The sequence below is a fragment of the Pinus tabuliformis genome, chromosome 1_2 (assembly GCF_031772625.1).
Source record: "Pinus tabuliformis cultivar Carrire ecotype Pingquan chromosome 1_2, CPIR1, whole genome shotgun sequence".
NCBI classification, from domain to species: domain Eukaryota; kingdom Viridiplantae; phylum Streptophyta; class Pinopsida; order Pinales; family Pinaceae; genus Pinus; species Pinus tabuliformis.
The window spans coordinates 326,906,892-326,928,768 of NC_142298.1; the positions used below are offsets into that span (position 1 = coordinate 326,906,892).

General features: G+C 40.9%; 1 protein-coding gene across 1 annotated transcript in view; it reads left to right on the plus strand.

Annotated features, from left to right (window-relative positions):
• LOC149205701 (uncharacterized) overlaps positions 1-21,877 on the plus strand; it is a 374,510-nt gene that overhangs the window by 127,235 nt on the left and 225,398 nt on the right. The gene's annotated exons all lie outside the window — the stretch shown is intronic.

Below are 21,877 nucleotides of genomic sequence, written 5' to 3' on the forward strand. Positions count from 1 at the left end.
CTAGCTCCGAAATTTTGTGGAGGGGCTAGAACACATGAGATCTCCAAGACCTAGAAATCGTTTGGTGAAATTCCACCCGGATTGTATTTTATTAAAATAATTAATATTTTTAATGGGGTTCCTAAGTCTAAACTTAGGAAAATTAAAATATTAATGGGTATTAATGAAAATATGGGTGAGAAGCTTCTAAGAGACGAGGATCAAGTATAATTTAATCTTAGTCGTTGATTTCTCAACAGGAAAAGTATAAATGGAGGCTTGGGGTCAGTTGGAGAAGACACACAGAGAGATTGAGGAAATCGATTTTCTGAGGTGAGAAGTTCTCAGGAGGAAAATCGATTGGGGAGATCTTGCAGCTGAGGGGCAGTGATAGTTTGGGAATACAGATAGAGAGGCGGAGAGAAACTTGTGGAGGCAGCGCAGTAGCCGGGAGAGTTGACGTTGGGCCAGTCTGGGCCCACGCAGCCTTGACGCAGAGCTAGGAGGGCCAGCGCAGAGGAAGAGTTGCCTTCCATGCAGAAAGCCGGGGAGCTTCCGGAAACTGCCGGAACAACCGAGAAAGCTGATGCAGTGGGCAGAAGTGTTGACATAGAGCCTTAGAGAGCTCCACGCAATTACTGCGAAGGAGTAAAGCAGTTGTAGTTGGGGCCAACTAGTTTTGCTGCTGGATCAGCCGGATTCTGCGGGGTGAAGTGAGGTAAAACTCACTCAGGTTCTCTGCCATTGTATTTCTTTGTCATTGATTTGCCGGGAGGGCAACCAACATTCGTATTCAAAACTTCTTCTTAATAATAGAAAACCCTTAGAGTTACTACACCGGTTTTCCCGCATTGGGTTTTTCCGGGGATGTTTAGTCCAAAAATAAGTGTGTCCTTTGCATGATTTTCTCATTTATTTTTCAGTACTTGATCTGTATAATGGTGTAGGTTGCAATGTATTTACATTAAATTTTTATAAACATTTATGAAAATAACTTGTTAAATGAAGAATACAAGTAGGTGATGTAAATCAGTTTTCTGCAGTAGGATTTCTGACTTGTTCGATTCATAAATTTTCACAATGCAATGGTTAGAACTTAGTAGAGCTAGAATGTGAGCAACGCAGAGCAAAGATGTAGCAGTGCGAGGAGGCACAGTGCAGAGCTTCAGCAATGCAGTGGCTTCAAAGGCAGCGTGGGACTAGCAGCAGTTTATTAGGGGAATTCTGAGGTCTAAAATGGGCCTCCTAAGGAAATTATAAAATAATAGTGGAAATAATAAAATAAGATTAGATTACATCATCCAATTTTAGAGGGAAAAAAGAAAAAAACTATTTTTTCAATTCGTATTTTCAACTTATCTCCCTATGGGTTTACTCAAATTTCATGTGAAAACACTCGTTGGATGCATAATTTGATTCCTAATCCAAGGAGTACCCATGTTGCATGCTTTAGATGGACCCTACTACACGAAAATGAGAAATAAATGAAAAATGTGATTGGTGATTGCAATCACATTTTTCATGTATTTCTCATTTTCGTGTAGTAGGGTCCATTGAAAGTATGCAACATGGTTACTCCTTGAATGAGGAATTAAATTTTGCATCCAACGAGTACTTCCACTCGAAATTTGAGTAAAACCTTAGGGAGATAAGTTGAAAATAGGAGTTGAAAAAGTAGTTTTATTATTTTTTAATATTTTTATTTTTTTACTCCAAAAAAGGTGAATCATCCCCCATGGTTGACATCATCATCTTGAATCCTATTGGTTCTTATAAAGTTTATTTTGGTTGTACATTTTTCTTAGGAGGCCCATTTTAGACCTCAAAAGTCTCCTAATGCAGGATTTCAGCACCAAGGAGTATCCATTGGATAGTTGTCCAATTCTGGGTGTTTTCAGTTGCTTCTCTCAGCAACTGAGTTGTAGTGCGGATGTAGTGTTAGCAGTGACAGTTCTAGCAGCATAGCAGATGCAACATTCAAGAGGGAGCTGCAGTACATATGTAGCATTGGCAATGGCGGTGTCAAAAGTAGCAGTATAGTAGCAGCAACAACATCACAGTGGTTGGTGGACAACAGGTCAGACATTAGCAAGGCAGAGACGATGCTTCAGAGTCAGAGCAGTATGAAGTAACAATGTATTGCTAGAGCTGCAGAGCACATTCCTTGCGAAGAGGAAGTGTTGATTTGGGGTAGCATCGTATGTGCTCTAAGCCTCAAATTTTGCAGGGAGGCTTGGGCACATGTATTCCAAAGAACCCAGAAAGCCTTTTGGGAAATTCCACCCAGAGGTGATTTTATTAAAATAATTAATATTTTCAATGTGGTTCCTAAGTCTAAACCTAGGAAAATTAAAATATTAATGGGTATTAATCTAATCAAAGTTGAAACTTCTAGAAAAGCCACAGATCAAGCCAAAACGATCCGAGCCTTTGATTATGTTTTAATCTAGGCCGTTCGTTGTCCAACATGAAGATATAAGACTGAGCTTGAGGGTCATTTGGAAAACACAAAGAAATAGAGAAAATCGATTTTCTGAAGTGAGAAGTTCTCAGGAGGAAAAATTGATTGAGGAAATCTCTTGCAGTTAAGGGGCAGGGATAACAGCTTTTGGAGAGAGATATTCTTAGATGGAGATACATCAACAGAGAGAGGCAGTGAGTGATCTAGAAGCCTTGACGTAGAGGCTAACGCAGGGCTAGAAGGGCCACGCAGAACCAACGCAGAGGGAGAGAGAGGAGTCCGAAATCTACAGAGGAATTCGATCTTCAGAATCTGAGAGCCGGGAGGCAGAAATCAAATTTCTTCTGCAGCAGATTGACCAGCCAGAGAAGTGATGCAGCACCCAGAGAGCTTGACACTGCGCTGACGCAGACACTGCGCAGAGGCAGCCAGAAATGCCGGGAGGCAGTCAGTTTGGGGCTGGATCAACCAGGATTTCTTAGTGATTGTGTGAGGTAAAATTCACAAAGATTCTGCCAGTATTTCTCTTTGTAATTGAATAACCCTGTGAGGTATTCAGTGATGTATTCAGATTTTGCTACTGATTAATAATAATAAACCCTTAGAGCTGCTGCACCGGTTTTCCTGCATTGGGTTTTTTCGGGGACATTTGTCCAAAAATAACTGTCCTATGTGTTTCTATTTTCCTTGCTCACTTTCTATGTTTCAGAATCATAATTAATTGTTGTAGGCTGCTTCAGTAATTTACTTCAATGTTTCATGAAGAAATTTGAAATAAGCTTGTAATGTAATTTACAATCTAGGTGAAGTAGATTCAGTCGGTTGCAGTAGGATTCCTGAGACTGTTAGATCTAGTAATTTTCACACTTCTCATGCCAAAAATCAAATATGGGTCCCCTACATCCACTTCTTCTAAGTGAAACAATGCAATATGCCAAAATTGAGAAAAATTCGATATTCACTTAGTGGAACACTAAGTAGGAATATCACAACAAATTTGGTCACATTCAACTCAGAACTCAGCCTTTGATTTATATACATGCCCACACAGCAAGTGTAACCAGAATCTCGTCCTCTCAGTCAACACTCAAACTCCACTGCCACAAAACTTGCCCAAGGTGAATGAGTGATGGCACGACCTTCTTTCAACAAGGAAACTCGACCCAGAATGATGATAACTTGACCAACAACCAGATTCGTCTCCTTTGCCTTCAGGGAAACTCATGTTAGCAGTGTGGAAATGTCCAACAATTGTAAAGGGAAACACGGCTCAGCTCACCCTTCAAATCTTGTCCACCATTCTTCAGAAATTCAACCCATGGAACCAGTAACAGTATGGAGTGTAGCTCAGTCCCTTTTTGCACCCTTTCCTCCAGCAAATCGATTCCTCAATGACTAGGGAAATCGTTGCTCTAGTGAGCCTTCTTCAACCTGAAAGAATAAGATAGAGAATACCAAATAAAATCATAAAATCAACTGATAACACAAAGATACCTCAATATCCCTTGAAAATCTTGTTCTCCATTGAAGCTCAACGGTGAAATCTGAGTGATTTCACTCACAAATCCCAAACTAAGGTGTCTCATTGCAACATTGAAGTCTGCTATGCAGCTAGGGTTCCAAACCCTCAGCTTCTTGTTCAAATTCTCTCCAAGAGATCTTTCTCCAAACTCACACACAATGCACGAATGTGGAGAGTCTCCTCATTTTCCTTATTTAATGAGTTTAGGGTTGTCTTTTCACCTTCACCTTCCCCTTTTTTCTTTTCTTTTTGTTTTTTATAACTCACTTACTTTTTCCCTCCAATTAAATATTTAAAAGCACTTTTACTTTCTTTATTTAATAAAGTGACTTTTATAAACTAATTAAAGTCACTTTTAATGCCAGAAAATGCTTAATTTGCCTCTGTGGTCACACTGACCACTCATAGCCTCTTTTTATCATTCTGCCCTGTTAATGTTTTCACCCTGATTCCAACGAGCTATTATACTAAGGTGTTTCTGCGAGTAATCAGCTTGAAACAACACCTTAAGCATAAATAATTAAAATGTGCCTATAATAAAGCCATTTTATAGATATCGTCGGAACGCAACAGAACCAAGAGCAAAGCGTGCAGAATTGATCTTGATGATGAAATACGGTAAGTGATCCCAATTGGACCCATAAAACTCCTCTAAATCCCTTTGTGCCCACCAATGGAGTAATCCTGCTCCTATGACCATGTTGACACAAGCTCTGGAAAACTCTCCTAATCACCTCGCCTAGTAATCCAAAATTTGGGGACATTACATTGGCCAAGCAACCATGTTATGAGGGGTGTATACGTGCCTTCAAAATCACCCAGGAATTGCAGCTGGTCCATCCACACCAATGTTGCAGGAAGCGCCCCCCCCCCGGATCCTAGGCCCGAAGCGCGCCCCGTACGGAAGCGCCCAGGAAGCGCCCCCGGAAGCGCGCTTCCGAAATTTTTAGACGCTTCCTGGAAATTTGGAAGCGCTGGCGCTTCCGAAGCGCCGAAGCGCGCTTCGTACGGCGCTTCCCAGACGCTTCCCAGACGCTTCCCAGGCGCTTCCGAGACGCTTCCGAGACGCTTCCAGAAAAGCTTCCGGAAAAGCATTTAGAAAATCGTTTTTTTTTTCAATTTTTTTTTAAATTTTAGGTGAGTTTGCTTGTTGGGGGTGGGTCCACCTTGGGTTAGGGTGACAAATGAAAGCAAAAAAAAATATAAATATAGCAGATGCTCCCTCATCTGGTCCCTTGGTTCCTAGGTTCCATGGTTCAACACCAACAGCAGGGGGTTCTTCTTCATCAGTTTCAGTGCCACGACTTCCAGAGGCACCATCTTCTTCATTGCCACCACGTGGAGGCCCGCCACCACGTTCTATTCGTGGTGGAAGGAGGAGAGATTAGTAGATATATTCACAATCTACTACTTTTTGTCATAGATTACTCATTAGACTTGTAGACTTGTGAATTTGAATTTTGAACCTTTTTGGCTTGGCGGTGACCAAGTGACATATTTTGTAAACATTATTATTTGAATTTTGGACATGACAAATGTTGACAGTTGCTCACTTGCTAGATAAATCATAATATGCTCTATGTTTTATGTTTTATAATATGCTTAAATGTTTTATGTTTTATAATATGCTTAAAAATTTGATGTATGTTTGTAATAGCTAGAATATAGATGATTGTTGTACATACTAGTAACTACAATGGAATCATGGATGCCATATCTATCTTGATTTATGCAAAAATATGCATGTTTTCATGTCTTCTACAATTAATTTGGTATTTGGGATGTTTGTTTTGAGTATAAATGCAAAAAAATATAAAATATATATATATATATAGCAGACGCTTCCGCGGACGCTTCGCTTCCTAGATTTTTGGAAAATGACGCTTCCGCGCTTCCGCTTCCGCTTCCGCGCTTCCGCTTCGCTCCCGCTTCGTGCAACATTGATCCACACTCATTCAAGGTTTTTGGATCCAGGTCTTTGTGTTAATACAAGCTTGATGGCCTCACTACTTGCTAGGAAACCACACTCCTGTATGCGAAAATTAATACCCTTTAGAGCTGTTGAAAGCGCAATAACTTTGGTGAAGGAAAGCCAAGCTATCTGAGCTGATCATACAAAATGTGCAACACATGTATTTCTTTGGCATATATATGTCTATAACAGTAGATTTAATGGTGAACACTGTGAAATCATTAGAATGAAAAAGAATCCTAATACCAATGGGTCTTAAGTTGTTTTGCCGCAATGAATGAGGTGAAGGGGATGAACTGTTCGAAAGTAAAGCTTTTATAGAGCAAAATGTCAATGGAGTTTGTTGTTTAAGATTATATCAAGGCTCAGTTGAATGTATTTACTCTCTTTTCTAGTTGTGTATTTTTTGTTGTTGTCATTATTCTACTTATGTTTCTTTCTGATGTGTGTCTGTGGCAAAGTGCTTAAAAGTAGAGTTATGCACTCTTGATCCTTGTGTTATGGAGTGGTCTCCTGTGATAGCCAAGCTTGGTTCACAAGTTAAATACCCAAAATATTTGGAATACAATAAAAATCCATTTAGGAAATAATAATATATTGAATAATGTATGAGAATGATGATATGACATGATATTACAATGGGGTCTTGTTGTCACCTGCCGCCTACACCTACCTACAGGTTAGTGGGAAAAGCCTTCAACCCCACAAGGTATGGTTGGTGGCAGGGAACTCAGAGGAGGAGCTGTCACACTAATCCCGACTCTCTCCATTTGAGCTATCTCCTAGGTTAGCTAAGGGGGGTGGTCCCTAATGAAAAGTTAAGTTAAAAGTGATATGAGTTTCTAGGAGAGTTGTTAGAGTTAAATTGGATTACTTCAAGATTATGAGCAAGTTCAACAAGTATGATGGGAAATACAAGATATGAAATGAAATATATTCCCAATAATCATCAACACATAATTCGAAGATAAGCATGTAAAACCAGTGCCTTAATAACTGCCTCAAAATAAACACTTGCTCAAAAGAAACAAACAAGTAATCCTGCAAAACAAGTCAATATTAGATCAAGATGAGCATATAAATATCACTTGCAACTATAAAGAAAATGGTACTTGGAAGAAAATCCTCAAGTAACAAGATAATAACATCAATTACTCATGAGCTAAATGATCATCAAAGTAGCAAATACATGAAGTAACTTGAAATAGTGTTGCACCAATGAGAATATTCCAAGTACAAGAAAAGCTAATAGTTGCAAAAATAAAGGAATTCACAATACTTGCATAATAAAATAACTGCTTCTAGTAATAAAAATGATATTTGTAGATAAAACTGAAATAAATCCAAGATAGCATAACTACAAGAATTGCTTTTGCAAGTAAAGTTAAGTTGTGATGTAGATGTGCTCTTGGTTTATTTTATTACTTGTATTCTAAAGCAAAGTTTCAATTGAATTCCTATCCCCAGACCTCAACCTCGCCAGAAAATTTACATCTCATAGTGAGGAGTCAATAGAGGTGGATGATCCCTAAATGTCTTTACAACCAACTTAAGTTGTAGGTTAATTTTGAATGAGGCTTTGGAAGCTTGTTAAATGCAACTAATTTGACATGCCTATTATTTCATGCAAATAAATTTGCAAAAGTTAAGTAAATGATAGAAATTGCCTTCAACACAAGATTGCATACACATAGGATTTGTGAAAAATATTTGCTTTGCCTTATGATAGTTTTGTGATTTACCCAAAAGCAAATAAAACTTGAGAGATGCCTTGCATGTAAGTAAATAACAATGCTTGTGATTAAGTGAATTCAAGATTGATTAACTTTGCAAAAGAAATGGACTTGAATTTGAAATATGAAATTAAAATGACTTATAGAAAATTAAGTTAATGAACATGTGAAGACTAGATTGTTCAAAGTAAAGTGCTTGTAGCTCAAATCAACATATAAAATGAAGAATGCAAAACCTTAAGTTGAATTGTAGCAAACTTATTTGAACAAAATAAAAATGTGATAAGTGAGGTTGTGTAAATTTTAAGCATGCTATTAAAATGGAAAACGAGAAGATGAAAAAATTAGTTCACCCACATGTTTCTCTCCTTAAATGGAAAGAAGGGATGCCATGGGTAAAACCCAAGCTCCCCACAAAAAAAATAGATCTTTTATTAGCTTTTTACAATGAGTAGAAGACCCCTTGATGGGCTGCCCAAAAGATGGAAGTGACAATTACAAAATAGGAGTCTATAGGAACCAATATTTCCTTCCAAGAAGTGGCAACCACAATGGCCAAGAAACAATGTTATGTAAAAAATTAGTTAGTCTTTAATTTTAGATTTATTATTTAATTTTAGGATTAATTAGACGAAAGGGCACGATCATAAGATCATGCCCTTTCCCCAAAGGGTGCCCGTGGCAGTATTTAAGCCAGGAAACCCCATTGTAAAAGACATCATCTGTAATTTCATCTCTTTAATAAAATATTTATATATATTTTCTGCGTATCAGAAGTTTTGTTTACTCCATTGGTATCAGAGCGAACGATCTTCTCGCCTGGCAATCACCAATCTTCATTTCCGCTGCGTCATCTGTCAGCACCCCGTCCCAATACGCCACCTCTGTTTCCGCTGCCACCGCAGTTGACCCAGCGTTACGAACAAACCCCGAGCTGCGTATTCCCTCCGCTGTCGTCGCCTCCGCTTTTGTCCACAGCCCACCATATTTTTCCTACGCCCTCCACTGTCTCCATTCGCCCGGAAGACTGTGGCCTCCGTCATTCCCGTTCGCTATCCATCGGCTATCCATCCGTCACCTTGCCGCCTTCCCGTCCGCTGTTGTGCTCATACTGTGTTATCCGCATAAGATTTTCTATTGAACGGTCCGCTGAAAGTGTTATTGCTGCCGGAGGTGACCCCACCAGCAGACGTGACGGTCAGCGAATATATATATAAATTTGTATATAGCGTGAAATATATATAACGTATATATAACGTTTATTTATATATAATATATATATATATATATATAATTATATATAATATATATAATTTAATTAATTAAATTTATTTTAATTAATTTAAAGTTTTATATATATAAAAAGTTAATTTAATTAATTAAAAGTTATATATATAAAAGTTAATTTAATTAATTAAATTTATTTTAATTAATTAAAATTTATATATATAAAAATTATTTTAGCTAATAAAAAAAATAGGGGGAGGAAAAATATTTTAGCTGGCAAATAAATACACGCCTCCGCAAACCCGCTCAATGTCGACAATGACAATGGCGGATTTCCAAAAAAGGTTGTTGGATGCAGAGCATAAAATAAATAACAACCATGACGAGGTCAGTAAAAGATTAAATGAAGTCGACAGCAAGCTTTGGGAGCAAGCAGACAAAATAAAAATCTTCAAGATACGACGAATCGAATAGAAATAAAGATGGAAAATTACCATGTCCAGACAGAAGCAGGGATCAGAGATGTCTTATCAATGCTGAAAAGTCTGTGTAAAAGGTCGAATTGTACACCCGAACAACTATTAAAAGAAGGTGAAGAGAATCAAGAACACATCTCGTCAGATTCAACCAAGTCTACAGACTCTCATGACAAAGTTGAATCCCCAAAAAAATCAGCGACACCCCACCAAGAAGTGAGTAACACAGCCTTTACAAACAAGCAACTATGGGATAACTTTACCAATCAACACCCTTTTTTCGCTCAACCAGTAGCAACATACCAGCGACGGGCAAAAGTCGAGATGCCTAAATTCGATGGAAACGAAAAAAACAATGTTGCATGGATAAATAAAGCAGAAGAATACTTTGAGATATATGACATCACTGACGATGACGAAAAGCTCAGACATGCATCCATGAAAATGGAGGGAGAAGCATATAACTGGTATATGTGGTGGAAAAAGACAACACATGTCATTAGCTGGAGGAAATTTAAAGATGCATTCTTCAAAAGATTCCAAGGTGTAAAGGAAGAAGAGTTCTTTTCAAAACTCATCAAACTACGACAAAAAGGAAGTGTTGACGAATACAGTCAAGAATGGGAGACCTTAGTAACACGAGTACCTGGGTTATTAAAATCTCGTCTAATTCAGTCATACATCTCGAGACTCAAAACCCATTTACAAGCAGAACTTGAGATGCATGACATTACATCTATAGAAGTAGCAAGACGAAAAGCAAAAACAGCCGAAAAGAAATCCGAACCAATATTTTGGTCAACAGCGGAAAAAGCTTATGCAAGACGAAGGATACCTCAATATGTGGACTCAAATAATACAAGATATGTTCCACCACATCGTCGTGAAGATGAAAAATCTATTGTGGAAATGCAAAGAATAAAAGAGGGTAAATGTAAACGCTGTGGTGAGAAGTGGGACCCCAAACATAGATGTGCTAAAGGAAAAGAACCAAAGAACCTATATAATTGTGAAGCAACCAATGATTCAAACAGTGAAGATTATGACGTAGAAGACACAGAAGATGCCCCAGAATTCTCACCAGAACTAGATGATGGAAGTATTCCACAAGTATCGTTATCAGCTATGACAGGTATATCACAACCTCAGACTTTAAAGTTAAATGGACACATAAAGAAGAACAACGTAGTGGTTCTCGTCGACTCTGGAAGCACACACAATTTTTTAGATGCAACCGTGGCAAAGAGACTCAATATCTTTTCGTTTCCCTTACCAAACATGAAAGTGATGGTAGCTAATGGTAAGAAGATTGAAAAGGTAGGGAAATGCCATAAGGTCAATTTGCAGATTCAAGACTTTAATCTAGAGTCTCCATTCTTCACGGTATCGTTAGGAGGAGTAGATGTAGTCTTAGGTATCCAATGGTTACGAACTTTAGGTACTTATGCCGCCAACCATCAAGTACAATTTATAAAATTCAAATGGGGAGGTCAGAAGTACAAGCTACATGGATTCCAAGCACCAGAAAATCAAGTTGTATCATCATCTCAGATGATGAAACTAACTCGAAAAGGAGCACCCGCTTATGTAGTACAATGTCACCAGTTAGAGATGTTATCTGCAAATATGACCAGAGAAGAGTCACCAGAGGTACAAGATTTGATTCGGAAGCATGAAAAAGTATTTCAAGACCTACCTATGAAGATGCCACCTAATAGGGAAATTGAGCATACAATAGAAGTCAAGGCAGGGTCAGACCCTGTCAACATCAAGCCATACCGATATCCACATCACCAAAAAACGGAACTTGAGAGATTAATCCAAGACCTTTTAAAGTGTGCGACCTTGATCATCTTAGAATATCTGATCAAGTGGAAGGACTTACCCGAAGAAGACGCTTTCTGGGAGAATGAATCATCCTTCAACAACATCCGTCGTTACTTATGCTTTGAGGACAAAGCATTCTTTCGAGAGGAAGGCAATGTTATGTAAAAAATTAGTTAGTCTTTAATTTTAGATTTATTATTTAATTTTAGGATTAATTAGACGAAAGGGCACGATCATAAGATCATGCCCTTTCCCCAAAGGGTGCCCGTGGCAGTATTTAAGCCAGGAAACCCCATTGTAAAAGACATCATCTGTAATTTCATCTCTTTAATAAAATATTTATATATATTTTCTGCGTATCAGAAGTTTTGTTTACTCCAAACAACTCTTGAAATTTGAAAATTAGAAGTGCACAAAGGCCCATGACCAAGCTAATTTGCTGCTATCCAAGATTGCCCACGACCTTCTTAAAGTTGATCCTCAAGTGCTCTTGGAGTCCTACAACAAATAGTTAGAGTTTCAAACTTTAGCTTTCTCAATCCTGTCAACACAAAAGGTGAACATAGTCCATAAATAGATTTGAATTTTCTGCAAAACCCACAGTCAAACTTAGTGTAAAACAAAGAGGAATGTTAGCAAATATAATCTACAAATATTCTACAAAATTTAGACTAAGGAATTGAAACGAAACTCCAATTCTTGCCTAATTTTCAACATGCTCCTTAATAGCGAAATAAAATTGTTATTAGCACAAGAAATTGAGACAAATGATTTTAATTGAAATTGGATTTTGAAACACAAGCTAAAAACCAAGGATCCCTGCAACACAAAATCGTGAAATGAGACCTTGGGAGATGACAAATGCGGGTTCTTCAATGAACTTGCTCAAGAGTGGGATGATTCCTCCAGAAATTTCCTGTCACGCTTGAGGCTTGATTCAAGAGATGTCTCTGTCATGTCCCTTCTCAAACACATTTGTAACAAGGTGTTTCCACACATTTTTGCACAATTTTGGCTATAAGGGAAATAACCCAACATTTTCGACTTAGGGACTTAGGAGGAAATTCGACTTAATTTGGTTGTTAATGGAAGGTGGGGGCCACCCACGTGGGAATTCAAACTAGGCCTTTCAAATGGCTTGGAGGGAATTCGAAGTGCTGGATGGAGGGGCCCACATGAGGCAAGGAAGGTTCACAAAGATAAAAGGAGGAGAAAACTTTCATTTGGATTCATTCTTACACCTTGCAATCAAAATTACTTGACTTTTCACTCTGCTATTTAGCTGAGACAACCGACTGTTTAGCCACGAATCTTTCAAGCGGGAGATTCAACCTCTACTTCGGGGGACCATTCGTGCCCGCCCTAGAGAGGCAGTTCCATAAGTATTTCAAGAGTTCCGGGAGTGTGTTATAGCACTACCATTCAACCACAACAGGGAGTGCGTATTTCCAACTAGCTGGAGAATACACATGGGGAGTTTGGAGCTATTAGTGACCAAGCATTTTGCCGGGAGAGTTAGAGGATTGGGAGAGCAACAAAGGGCCAACCTTTCTTGTGAGTTTTGGAGCCAGCAGAGCCAGCATCCCAACAGTTCGATTTATAGTTACCTAGGGCCTGCGCAGAGAGCCATCACTAGGCTCATGTGGGAGTTGGAGGGAGGAATTGTAGAGTTGGAGCTGGCCGAGAGAAGTAGGAGATCACTTGGAGGGCCATTTGAGGAGGATTGCTAGAGTTGGGAGAGCAGAGATTGACATGATTAGTCACAGCAACATAATTCGAAATTGGAGTAGGGCCAAGCTATGAAAGGTCAATTTTTGAAGGTTGGAACCAAGGGAAACTTTTTCTGGGTTTTTCTGGGTTTTGGGCAAGGATCACACTCCTAATTTTATAGAATTTTCTAGGCAGAGTTAAGGGGTCAAACAGGGGTCCCAACGCAACCAACAGTTAGAGGAGCTAAGGGGAATTTGGGCCAAAATTCCGAGGTCAACATTTGGCCAATTCCTTCGTGGGTTTTTCTGGGTTTAGGCTAAGGAGCAAGGAGCTGAAATCTCATAATTTTATGAGCACGAGAAGCATTGATTCCAGCTCTTCGAAGTCAGCAAATAAAGTAGTTTTCTGGGGCAGCGCAGTTCAATTTGGTGCAACAGTTGTAGCAACCTCTAGTTCAAAATCTTCTCACCTGGGTTTTTTCATGCTTGTCCATTGAGACAAGCCCAGGTGCACCATTCTATTTTACTATTGTATTTTCTCCTGAAGAAGTAATAAAATGGCTCAATAGTTTTCTATTTCCAGTGTTTCCATGGGTGCTTAATGTATATTTCGTTTTTCTGATTGCGAGATTGTTTGTATGCTTTGTATATCACCTACATTCTTGTTTAGGAACATTACATTGGTATCAGAGCTATAATCTTGGCTCAGCCTGTGGGAAATATTAGAATCAGACAAACCCATGGCTCAAGGCAAATCCAGTATGCAAAAATTTTGGGGTGGAATTCATTAGGATGATGAGAGGCTGGCCCAATTGAGGATGGGGACAGACCAAACCCATCCTCATCCTTACAACATAGACGTGAGAGGTGTGCAAGCCGTGGGGGTGCAACCATCTACATCATGTGGGGAGAGTCTACCAGATCAAGGCACCAAATCTCTTGAAAGGGAGCAGGGATGACAGAGACTGTTAGAGGGTGAAACGAGGGGGCACTTTTGCTGGTGGGGACTTGGCTTCAGATATCAAGAGCCTAAGGAGGAGGTTGAGCATGATGTTGAGATCCCAAAGGATGGTGAGGAGCACATCAATATACCCGGTGTGGCGCAGGAGTCACCTTTATTAGAGACCTCTTTGATAACCCTAGTTGACACCTTGGTGGAGAGGATAGAACCTACACACATAAAGCCATCTGTTGAAGGGGTGCCACCCATGGACGAGATGCCAACAATTGTTGAGGTATCTGGAGCCGTGACCGAGTTTACAGGTGATACATGCCCACGAGAGTTTCATGAGTTTCAGGCCGACCTTTTAGCATTAAAAAGGAAGGCCAAGTTAATGTGAGAGGCAATTATGCAACAAAACGAGGAGATGGAGGGCATGAGAGCGGTTTGTGCCGAGTCCACGTCCAAATTGACTCACGTTGGGGAGCAGTTTGATTCCCTACTGGTGCAGCTAGAGTGCACTTTGGAGCATGAGAGCATCCCTCTTCAGGCAAACATAGATGAGGTTGGCAGCACTGTTAGGTTACCTTGGCCCGTTGGACAGACGGAAACAAAGCTACCTAGTCAGATTGTGTGTATTGACCAGGATAGTGAGATGAGACGACCTGAGTTGCACAGGGTGAAACACCCGCATGTTGAGGTTGTTCTATGTGCTGGAGTTCATGCATTCGATCCCTCTCTTAGGATTGGATGGTGAGAGATTCTGAGTTGGTATCTGGTGGAGTGGGTTATGGAGATGGCGGTGGACCCGGGTGAAGCTTAGCAGGAGCTTCCAGGCACTGGGGATACCGACAACGTAGAATGGCATTGGGTTCAGGATGGGAGTACCTATCATTTCCCAGGTATGCCGGTTGACTACAACCGAGATGGTGCAGTTGACCCAGCAGTTGAGCGTGCACATTCGCTAGGGGAGTCTCGGTCAGCACCAGTGGTCGACCAGTTTATGGACATACTCTTTTGGTTTTCTTGGTATGGCATTTGCACACGTGATCACTGGGTGATCAACATACTCTGGCAAGAGTTTGTTGGAGGAGGTGGCATTGGCAGGCCACCGGACGGTGCCTTGTATGGAGCTGGGGACTCCTCACTTTTGTATGGGGCACAAAGGATGCAGAGGAGCAGAGCAGTGGTGGCATCACTGCTGACACGGGGAGAGTCACTTCTCGGATCCCTCAGGGGGGATTTGGAGAGAAGATCCATTCATCGACGGGGATAGTGATGCGATGGTGGAGGTGATGATATTGATCAGGTGTGGCTTGACACGTAGAGACATAGCTCTAGGCCATCACATCCAGGGATGTGTGGGAGCATCTAGCGTTGAGTAGTGGTCTACAAGTGGGCATGGAGATGCATGGTGGTGTGATGTAGTATGTTGGACTGCGTTGTGGGGTGTGCCTCACATCGCATTGAGTACATGCGGGGAGTGACCGATGCAGTGACACAAGCGGGACACAGGATGGTACAGGATGTCGTAGCCGTAGCGGGGGTATCCAGTGGTCTACAGGGACAGGTTGCGACATACAGTGGCATGTCGAGGAATGCGGTGTTGCTTGGTGGTGTGTAGTGACGCATGGCGCGACGCAACAGGCTCTTGGGGCATTGCCTCCAAGGAGGCATATGGACAGGGGCATTAGGTGTACCGTTGGATGCAGCTCACCTAGGATCAATGAGGACATTGTTGAGCATCTGGGGACACCATGCTTAGTGGAGACAGGGCTTCGAGGGAGTTATCAGCAGATCCGAGGTAGAGAGAGTGTCGTTTGTAGGATCACTCTTGGGCATTCCGGTAGAATTTTGATCATACCATTTGGGACATACCCGCCCATCATCCTCCAATGTTGCTTACAGTCACAGAGTGTTTGGTTGTTTCCCCTTAACACTCTCCATTCAGGCAGCAGGGTATGGGAGGCTCACCCTAGACAGTTGGATGAGACATCGTGTGCCATGAGTCGGGAGGAGACTCTTCAGTTGAGACCCTTGGTAGGTGCACGAGCTGTTGGATACAGGCTTAGGGATGGCGTGGTTGATAGTCGAGGTAGCATATATTCCACCCCTGAGCTCACACTTGAGGGACGGTGGATGGTAGACTTCGTCTACAGGAGGGTACCCAGACTCTGAGCAGTGTCAAGGTGTATCATCAGGAGTTGGGATAGCGGATTTCATTGCGTGGTCTGGCAGGAGCAGGGTAGGTTCACAGGCATGAGACCTACTCCTTATACTTGGGGTCCACCCAAGGAATACATACAGGGATCAGAGATGAGGGCCAGATGGGTTCTAGCTGGTAATGACATTACGCAGCGACATCCTGTGAGGAGTGGGAGTTATGAGCTCCCCATATGTTTGGGGAATTCGGGGATCCGGTTGGCGGGCAGATCACTCCACTTTGTGACGAGCAGGGTCATGGCAGAGGATGATCTAGTTCACTTTGGGTTTGACACATGGGGGATCATTGAAACCTCCACTGCATGGCGAGGCAGACTTGTCCTGTTATGGCTCAGAGTTGAGATTGGCAGTGGAGGGGTAGATATTGGCATCATGGAGATGCTCGAGCAGGATGAGCTTGACTCTCATAGATTTTTCGCCACTAGGCCTCAAGAGGGGAGGATACTGTCTACGCACGATGGGGAGTATGTCATAGTCAGAGTAGCGCAACGTCAGCATGGTGGCACCACTATGGGACTAGTAGGGAACTGGGGCATCACAACTCTTCACATCTCAATAACCTTTAGGGATGCACTGGCTACTACAGGGGGAGATCATACAGATCTTCCATTGGCTGTTAGTGAGTGATGGAGCAGGGGACTTCTAGTACTTGCACCGGGCAGGATAATGAGTGGAGCGAGGGGAGCTTCATGTTGGACAGGATTGCCTAGGATCCTAGTATTGAAGGATTCTTTCATATCAAGACAATGCAGAGGTCAGGCACGATCCAGTGGCACATTTGGGACCTTGACACATTTTACAGTGGCAGTGGGGAGCAACAGTTAGAGAGGATGCTTGCTTAGGCATTGCTTGAGGACAAACGATTTTTGGTGCATTTGAGGAGCTTATCGGATGAGGATGCCACCTAGGAGGGTGAGCACATTTTGGAGCACCCAACTTTGAGGTTGCTTGAGGGCAAGCAACATTTGGGAGGGGAGGATTGTCATGTCCCTTCTCAAACACATTTGTAACAGGGTGTTTCCACACATTTTTGCACAATTTTGGCTAAGGGAAAGAACCTAGCATTTTCGACTTAGGGACTTAGGAGGAATTTGACTTAATTTGGTTGTTAGTGGAAGGTGGGGGCCACCCACGTGGGAATTCGAACTAGGCCATTTGAATGGCTTGGAGGGAATTCGAAGTGCTGGATGGAGGGGCCCACATGAGGCAAGGAAGGCCCACAAAGATAAAAGGAGGAGAGAGCTCTCATTTGGATTCATTCTTACACCTTGCAATCAAAATTACTTGACTGTTTGCTCTGCTGTTTAGCTGAGACAACCGACTGTTTTCCGACGAATCTCTCAAGCGGGAGATTCAACCTCTACTTCAGGGGACCATCCGTGTCCGCCCTAGAGAGGCAGTTCCATAAGTATTTCACGAGTTTCGGGAGTGTGTTACAGCACTACCAGTCAACCACAACAGGGGGTGTGTATTTCCAGCTAGCTGGAGAATACACAGGGGGAGTTTGGAGCTATCAGTGACCAAGCATTTGCTGGGAGAGTTAGAGGATTGGGAGAGCAACAAAGACCAACCTTTCTTGTGAGTTTTGGAGCCAGCAGAGCCAACATCCCAGCAGTTTGATTTACAGTTACTCGGGGCCTGCGCAAAGAGCCATCACTAGGCTCACGTGGGAGTTGGAGGGAGGAATTGTAGAGCTGGAGCTAGCCGAGAGAAGTAGGAGATCACTTGGAGGGCCATTTGAGGAGGATTGCTAGAGTTGGGAGAGCAGAGATTGACAGGATCAGTCACAACAACAAAATTCGAAATTGGAGTAGGGCCAAGCTGTGAAAGGTCAATTTTTGAAGGTTGGAACCAAGGGAAACCCTTTCTGGGTTTTTTTGGGTTTTGGGCAAGGATCACACTCCTAATTTTATAGAATTTTCTCGGCAGAGCTAAGGGGTCAAACAAGGGTCCCAACTTATACAGCAGTTAGAGGAGCTAAGGGGAATTTGGGCCAAAATTCTGAGGTCAACATTTGGCTAATTCCTTCGTGGGTTTTTCTAGGTTTAGGCCAAAGAGAAAGGAGCTGAAATCTCATAATTTTAAGAGCACGGGAAGCATTGATTCTAGCCCTTCGAAGTCAGTAGATAGAGTAGTTTTCTGGGGCAGTACAGTTCAGTTTGGTGCAGCAGTTGTAGTAGCCTTCTGTTCAACATTTTCTCACCTGGGTTTTGTCATGCTTGTCCATTGAGACAAGCCGAGATGCACCATTCTATTTTACTATTGTATTTTCTCCTGAAGAAGTAATAAAATGGCTCAATAGTTCTCTATTTCCAGTGTTTCCATGGGTGCTTAATGTATATTTCGTTTTTCTAATTGTTGGATTGTTTGCATGCTTCGTATATCACCTACATTCCTGTTTAGGAACATTACAGTCTCTACACAACTTCGAATAAACATTAGATCCACATGGGTTAAAAGAAATACAATGATAAAGAGATCTTAGAGATTTATTGGAAAATCAACTAAAACTTTATCTAGAGCAAACTCTCAAAACCAAATGCCAATGTGAGATCGCTGCACATTAATAATTCTTTAGGAGTATAATGAAAACTAATGAACACAATAGCATAAGTGGAAAATGAAACACAATGATCAATATATTACCTTGCTCAACAAGAACAACACCTCATATGTGAAACCCCAAAGTCTTTTATTGCAATAGAACATAAGTGTACATAAGAACAACGATTCCCCAAGCACAATAGCTCGTTTTCAATTGATACAAATGAGAGCTCAAGGCTCTATTATATTGAACTATGGAAGCAAATCCCAATGACCAATGCAATGACAAATGGCTGAGATTGACAATCCCAAAGCAAAACTTAGTTTCCAAGTGGCAGTCTGTCCCCCACTCGACTCTTAGCAAAACTCGTGGTGTAACCACACTGCAAATCAATCCAACGATCCACCCTCAAACTGTTGTTTGTAGACTACTGTGTAAACTGCATGTGGCTGCCAAGTCTAATGTGCGTAGGGGCTGAAGTAGCTAGCTTTATACACATGGATGGATGGGTGTAGAATAGTGGAGACACACTCCTTAATTTATGCGTTGACTGAACCTTCCAATTTGTCCCATAAATCTGCATATAACCTGCTTTGAGTGTTGTGCGTTTGGCTGCCTCTAAACTGCGTGGAAGCTGCCAGCGTTGAGGTTGATCTGCTGTATGAGTTGGCTGCTTGTGGTAATGAATTAGAAGTACATACATGTGTGGAGTTAAGTGGAGACATACTCCCCAATAATCTCGATCAAATCCATGCCATATGCTGATATGCTTTGCTGTTGTGTTGACTTGTATATGTAGATCAGTCCAGCATGTGCCTTTTAATTTGACATGTGCAAATTTCCCAACTTATGCGTACACAAGGAGGAAGGTGGGGTCTATGCTCATCCACTTATACTTTGCACTTTATACTTTGGCTTAATGAATTAAATCAAATATATTACATAAGTTTCTTGTGTTTTCACTTTTTCCTCACGACTTGGAAATTCGTGGGCCCTCTTTGACTTTATTTACTTGGAAATTTGACTTTGACTTGACACTTTGACTTGAGTTGTGGCTTGCTTGGTGGGCCCCACATGATTGTCACATCACCTTTGACCATCACTGGAATTGCCATGTCACTTGTTTGACTTTCTTTGACTTCGGAAAAATTTAATTTTTTTTATCCAATTATTGAATTTTTTCCTCATATTTGCCAATGTCATTAGGAAAATCGGCTTTTGAGGGACTATAAGTCGTTTTTTGACCCCCTAAGTGGGTCCTAGGATAATGCTGGGTCTTTGAGGATGAATTTCAAGTAGTCACTAGTCACACGCCCCAACCTTTTCCTAAGGCCACTTATTTACATCATTACATTGAAAATAATTAAAAAATCCCGTTTTGTGGAAAATTTTTAATTATTAAAAAATCCTTCTTAAACCTAGCCAAATTCCACGAAATCTTTTGTGTGATCTAGTATGGCAATATACATCGACTCTAGACACTAAGATGCGTCAGGGGGCTCAACCTTCAAACCATCACCCTGACTTTGGGGTAAATACTAAAAAGTGAGTGAAAAAACCCAAAAAATTATCTGCCTCTGAAACGGAAGGGATAATTAACTAGATAAAAAAAACACTCCAAAGTGTACTCATTTGCTGATCGAGTCCCAACATCTTAAGCCTGTTACATATTCAAAAACTCATCATTACTAGTATCACTTATTACAATTCCCTGCAGGATGTGGAATCTGGGTACAAGAAAGATGATGAGAAGATAGAAGTAGAGTTAAAAAACTCTGTTGACTGATGATATCTGATGGTACAAGTGTCCTCTGGATCATCCTTGGTTATGGAGTCTTCATATAATCATCAGGTGCCACTCCAGTGGTCAACAGGTTCCATATGTATACCTTAGCGGAGTGTCCTTTCCTTAATTATCATGTTTCAAGGGCGGCTCCATTGACGAGCAACATTATTTGGCGACTCTTGATCCATAGTACTTTCTCTCATCATCAACATATGGGATTGCGGTTAGAATTATTGCAGTGTTTACTCATTGAAAGTTACTATGCAAGTATGTTTTCTTTGATGCGGTTAGTTTGGTTTAATCTTTTTGTTATACTTGGTGAGAAGAGGTATGTATGCAATTGCCCTCCAAATGTTACTTCTATTTAAGGATGCCCTATAAGCCTTAGCTTATTTTGACTTTATTTCTTCTTTAATGGCATTGTTGAAAAGGATATGAGACAGCATTGTATACATGCTTCTGCTTTTATTGTCAAATTTGTAAATATCTCCTTTTTAATATAAGACATTTTCAAAAAATTATATATGGTAGATGGGTAATTGAATTGTGTTGCATGGGGACCTGTCCCCACCTTTAAAACCCATGTTTTGGTTGGTTTGTCATTTGAGGGACTTGGGAGGAAATATTGTGAAATACTTGGGGACTCTATTGGGAACTTTTATGGGCACTATTCCTATGATCCAAGCAAAATTTAGGGGACTTTTAGGGACTATCCCCACATGCCTTGTTTCTTTTCGGACCCCTGGATGTCCCTTGTCTTGTAGCTTTCTTGTTGAGTTAAAAAGTGATTGGGAATTTTGTATGGTTGAGTGGATGGAACCCCTTACAACACTGCTTAAGGTTAGTTGCAACCATTTGACTATTTGTGCATTATGATAATGGTGTCACTTCGACATTAGTTTGGAGAATTCATATCACATGAGGCTCATCTATTCCTAAAGAGGTGTATAGTTTTCTTGACTTTGTAGGTATCTTTATTAATGGAGATATTAACGAGCATTTGCTTTGAATGATTTGAGAGGGATGAGTTTAATGTGTGTATAAGGCTAGATGTGTTCAATGGACCATAACCAAGTGTTTAAATGTGAATCATGTACATAAACTTGTGGTGGTTTCTCATGGACTTGAATGGAATATTCAGTCAGTATTCTGGCTTGTTACATTTGCAAATGTTAGTCATGATTTGACTCTAACCTCAAAGTGTAATCCTCTGAGACTTGTCACCGGTGATTGTATAAGTGCAGGTTGCAATCTGTTTTATTGCAGTTTTTTTATATTTTTGTTTATCTATATATTATTGTCATTCCCAACCCACTGCCCTTTGGAAAATTTTGGGGCATGCTTTAGCTGTTCTGGGCACTGTCCCCTTTGTTGCCCCATTCCGGAAGCTCATGCAACATAGGTATTAAAGAGAATTCTGGTGTGTGACGTGTCTCAAGTCTATTATATATAATTTTTTGGTTGCACCCATATGGAG